Consider the following 6290-nt stretch of genomic DNA (forward strand, 5'->3'; position numbering starts at 1 on the left):
CATGCTATAACTATAAAGCGCAAATTTCAACCACTGTTGATTGATTTAAGGAATAAAGGTTGAAATGAAAACACTTTCACTTGACACGTATCATTTGACACATAGCAAGCAATTTATTTCCTATTTGACGATCAAGGGCCATAACATGGCAATAGCCAACGTATTTTGAATAGCTACACGTCTTCATAGTCATCATCGTCCTGTGTAATAAAAAGATTTATTCATATAATTATCTTGAACGCTTTGCTTTACGGTAAAGTTTTACTGGACACTGTCATAGCCACCGAAGATGGTCTCATTATATACATATGAGGTCGAAAAATAGTGTGGTGTACTTATTTATTTAAATCCTCCGGCGGCTGTCAAACTTTATACAGGTAATTTATATACATATCAAAAGCTAGTTAATTTACATGATAACGACCCGGTACAAATTGACCTCCGGGTCATAAGTGTACGGGGGATTCACCCATGGAACGATGCAATCATAATCGCACATTCATCAAACATTGCTTGTCTCAGTAATGGTGTTGAACTATGAGTTTGTGTAATCTGATCACTTTATCCATCAGGAAGGTAAGTGAAATGAGGGTATAAAGGGTATTAACACCGACTGACCCTACCAGTATAAGTTTAAAGAAAGGTGAGAAGACGATTATCACGAGTACACTGTTATTGTGGATGATAGTCGCCAACTTCTTCTCATTCTTCTCAATTGTCTGAAGCTAACAATATTTAAGCCATTTCTCAATCTCAATATCTACTTATTGAAAGCTATTTCGTATTCAAAAGGGATTAAACACGTACGTGTTTTCTTTAATTAGAAGCGCCCGATCTATCCCGATATTATCAAACCAATATAAGCATGTTCATTAAAATCTTTGGTCATTATTCAAAATCAAAATTATTATGCAGCAAAAAAGTGCAGTTACGTACAATAAAAAGGAAAACTATAGGAACATCCAAGAAGTAAAACATCAAAGTTTAAACCCTATTAAAGATTAAGATTACAAATTCTTGTTATTCAGCAATTCCTCATTTATACGTTTTACTGTGGATTTTGATTGACAAAAGGGTTTTACCGACGATGACAAGAACCTTTACTATATTGGTGATATTGAATCGCAAAAGCATGACAAAGCACAGAGTAATATTGGTATATGAGCGTATCAAACAAATCAAATATAGTTAGTATGAAATGTAATATTTGAAAATCTTGGTGGACAATGAAAAAACATTTCAATTGAATAGTCCATCATGATTTATAATAGATAGTTTGCAAATTGAGACAATTTAAGGAATTTTGACATTTTTAATTCAAGCTGATGGTACCCGTTGTTCTTTGGGAAATATTTTGCATAGCCTTTCAATATAACATTACACAAATTGGTAAAATTGTACATGTTTAACTTCAACCCGTTGCAAAAAGGTCAATGTGCACGAGGTTCTTTAGATGTTCAGAGTTTTGGACAGCCTTTGTTCTTGATACAAGTACATTCCTAGCTTGCGCTTTGAACTGTCTAACTGCATACCCACGCTTGTTTTACGTTATTCTGTTTAACACGTTTATGTAAAATTCACTTTTAACAAATAATTGCCCTTTATATGGACTAGCTCATGTTTTGGGAACAAAAACGTGTTTTCCCGGCACATCATCTGAAAACACTTATATCATAACTATTTAACTCTTTGCTACAGAAATTGCAAAACAAAAATACAATTAAGGTATAACATAAATTCTAGCCGTAGTATGGAGCGAACCCACACCGGTATAATAGTTTTTAGAAAATTGATACCATATACACTCGCCCACAAGGACTCAAAGTAAGCCATCATACATTGAATACATTTGAATACATTAGTTTTTTCCAGTTCAAGGTACCTGTATATCTGCATATCCTATAATCATAAAAGGACTGTTGGGCTAACAAACGAGTCTGTTAGCTTACCTTTAATAACAAAAGGGCCAAAATGAATAAAAACAGCCTCTAGCCATGGTTATAACAGAATCACAAACGGGCCTCTAGTAGGTTAAACAAGGATCACGAAAGGGGTTGTATACCTGGCTATCTTACAATTACTAAAGGACCTTAAGCGCTGAATATTCACGAATCACAAAATGGCCACTTCCCTTGCCTATTCAAGAATAACTAAAGGCCTTTAGTCCTGGCTTGTCAAGAATCACAAAATGGCCGCTAGCCCTGGCTATCCAAGATAACTAGAGGTCATCTAGCCTTGGCTCTCCAGAATTCACAGAAGGGCCTGTAGCCCTGGCCATCCAGGCACAATGAAAACTTTACCCCTGGCTATACAGGCAAATATCATCAAATGGTATCGAGTCTAAATACTGTTCTCTTAACCGCCTAAACATAAGAACTAGTGTACTTATAAAGCATAATTATACATGCATCAACTACACAATGCACATCTCATGTTAATGTACTTCTATCGGAGGTTAAATGAAATCAATGAGAAAAAAAACAACAGCAATCGTGCGTATTAATTTAAATTCTGGAAAACTTCACTCAGATTATTAAATATTTATTTTTATTTTTAGATAAATATTTGTTGTTATTTTTGAAAAGGCAGCATAGAGCTGTATCTATTTGATAGTTATAATTCTGAATTAAAAGAAGAAATACATACATTACACAGTATTCCATTCTGAAATACTTGAATTTGATGGTCCTAGAAACTTTTAAGGCATAGGAAAATAATTGATATAATTCCTGCATTTGCGCCTGTTCAAATAAAATTACCTAACTTTTCAATTATGTTTGATATGCATTATAATACTTTAGTCACAAAATCAAGGCTTTCATCATAAATGCATGTTTCTTATTTTATCAATAATTTACGACTGAGAAGACTATTTGAAGACCTTCTGAAATTAAAAAGCTATCGTTTAGTGTTGTGACGAATGTAAATTTATCTATCCGATTCACTGGCAATCTTGAAAACAAGGTAACATCGAAACGAGGCATAGATTACAGTAAAATATGTTTTCATTGAACTGAACTGAAAATCAAACTCCTATTTATTTTTCTTGTTGTATTGGTAATCCTTGTAAATGTTATTGTTAGATTTTCTATTTTCTGTAATTTGATTACTTTTTGAAAGTTGATATTTTGCTATGTGTTAAGCATTATCATTTTTTTAGAATTAAGTTTCTTAAACTTAGTTATGTTCCGTGCTGTATTCTGTGAGCGTGATATTTGTTTACATGTATATATATTCTAGTTTTTTTGCTCGTATATTCGTTCGATTCAATATTTATCTGTAGATGGGCAAAACGGGACATTTTGCTGGTTTAAGAAAGATAAACGTTCCCCTTGCCAATATTTTATAAAATGATGCATACTCACAAGAATGAATTTCCATCGATCAAGAATGCCAAATGACTTGAACTGTGATATAGAAGAAAAGTTTCGAAACATCACTTGTTTTCATGTATTCTTGTACATTTAGCTTCAGTTGTGTTTTACAGTAATTTTCTAAATCTTACGTTAAAGCTTTACCTGTAGGCTTGGTGATAACCTTAAAGTTAATTCCACGTGCTATCGTACGCATATTTCATTGTAAACCTGCATAATTCACACATACCTGCTACCAGTTGTTTTCTCAATTTTCTATTACATAATTCACGGCTCGTATAAACTAGGAGCTAATTTCGATAAACACGTTCAGCGCTTTGATATTTTTGCCAATGGTTTAGTTTTCCTTAATAGGTAAATAATTTATGACACTGAATTTTTTTTCTGAAACTTCACAACAACTGCTACTGTTTAAACAACGCACACAACAGCCGGATACCAAAGGCGATGTTGCACCCATTGTGTTTTAACCCACTGAGCGTACCAGGTCTACTCTCTTTTTTCAAACTTCGTACCAACACAAGAACAAAAGTCCATCAAAAACGGTTGCAATCAATTTCTATCAATCAATTACAGTACAGGTCAATTTCAATTTAGCCAAAATGTAATTTATATCTACATGGACACTTAATAGTTTGTTCTAGTAAACTAATAATGTGTCAGTGCATGCACACGTTCGAGTTTAGGCGAATACTTTGCCCACAATTTTTTACTGTAGCAACCCCTTGTACAAATAGGCAGGGAAGGGGCTCGTTCGCAGATCTGCACGGGCCTAAATGCACCCATATTTTTAAGCACGTTTTTATACTGGACTATTGTAACATTCGTAGCCTTTAATGATATCCACCACCTCTATGCTGCTTTAAAAATGTTTTTTGTTTGCTGTCTGCTGTTGTTATTGGTATTTGTGTTAACACACTTCACTCACATTTGTACATTTATGTTGGAGTAAAGTGTTTTTTGGAATAAATGTAATTTAAAAGATATATACTGTTTTACCATTCGCACTGTTGAAATTTTAGTCAAATGTATCTTCTTTTTGATACTAGTTAACTTAGTTGTTTGTTAATATTCGGATATGGATGTATTAAATAAAATACAAAAATAAATGCACAGTGAACATATATGTACTAAATAAAATGTTTCTGAGAGGACCGGAAGGCAAGCCTTTTTTAATTCTTATTTAGCTCCTTTCCGTGTTGGAGTTGACATGTTCTAGTTACGAAAAAAGTGGTTAATGTAGCTAATTAGGATAGGGATTATATTTCGTTGAGAAAATATTAGCTTACACTTGTTACCGGAGGTCTAGCTCGGGTTCGTATTATTGACGACGGGTTGCATGGACAAAGCGACTGCAATAATACGAACCCGAGCTAGACCTCCGGTAACATTGGCGCCTCAACATATGGGATTGACGGAACGGGAGCAGTCGAACACAAGCGCATTCTGAGGACGCTTAAGGAGAACCATTTTAGTGGTGAATGGACGTATACAAGTGTTTGATATCTTGTTGAACGCTGGAAAGTGCACTATAGTTTTTATGATCGGATATTACCCCAGGGATTACGTTTTACTGGTCACCCTGTGAACCATATTCCGGACCCTAGGACGTCGACGGAACGCTACCAGGAGCCTTGGAACCGTGGATGAACAGGATTTAGTGCATTGACACTTCACGTGTACCCTAGGTACATGTATGTGTTAGTTTACATTAACACATAGTGGTCACTCGTGTTAACTGTGATCGGACTTATATTGTGTTTATTTAATATGTGTTTTGGAGTTTCTGTCGACGGATAATTGGTGAGTGATTATTCTATTCCATTGTAAGGATATACACTGTCCAGTTTGATTGGATAATTGCTGTCCCGTTTAAAGTGGGCAAGAGATCATAGTCTTGGCATAATACCGTTATTTTGGGCCAGTGTATACTTTTCAATAGTGTATTATGTTAATTGTAATTATGATGATAGGATTTTGTTGACCATATTTTTTTGTATCAATATTGTGAGTGTTTCATAATTGGACCATATACGTATTATTTGTACGTCACTGCAGTCAAATTCATAATTTGCATATGCGGTGTGGATAAAAAAAACAACAACAACCAAACACTAACATTAAACAAATAGTTTTAGATGCATGTTTGAGTTATAAAGTAGTGAGGTAGAAAGTTGTTTTTCTTTGATTTTGTTTATACATACGTACATACCATTTTTTTTATTAAATCATCTTGATAAGTCAAAATCATTGATTTTGTTTGAGTTTTGCATACTTTTCATTTATTCGAAACCGTCGCCGTAGTAACCGTGAACGTACCAAAATCGAATCGAACTCGAAACGCGCCGGTCGTTATTTGTACGACTTCGATAACCATATTATACCCTGGCCCCGTAGTCTAATGGTTAGCGCGTCCGACTGACGATCCGGCGAAGCGGGTTCGAATCCCCATCTGGAGCGCGCAATTTTTCAGAGATAGTTGCATTATTTTCTCTGATTATTTGTGAAAGTTAGTTGTTTGAATGAGTTGATACTGGATATCCGTTGCCTAGCAATAGATAATATATATATATAATTGAGATTTCTGTGATTAGTATTAGAGAGCTAATGAGGTGTGCGGTGCAGTTGTAAATGGCAAATTCTAGTGAAAGGGAGATAATCTAGTCTTTGTTGAGTGATTGTGTAAAAGGGAACTAAGATCTGACATCCATAGAGTATTGACTGTTTATGCGGGTTGCATATAAAAGCTCATGTCAGGTAGTTAAAAAAGGGAAGTAATCAGAAACGTCAAACTTAAGCAATATTAAGCTAACACATTATGTAGTTATGTGAAAGGGAGATAATACATTGAAAAGGTGACTTATTGGGACTTATGATTTGTTGGATGCAAAATATATTGGTTTCAATCAATGTATA

Source organism: Mya arenaria, chromosome 15, assembly GCF_026914265.1.
Source record: "Mya arenaria isolate MELC-2E11 chromosome 15, ASM2691426v1".
NCBI classification, from domain to species: Eukaryota; Metazoa; Mollusca; class Bivalvia; order Myida; family Myidae; genus Mya; species Mya arenaria.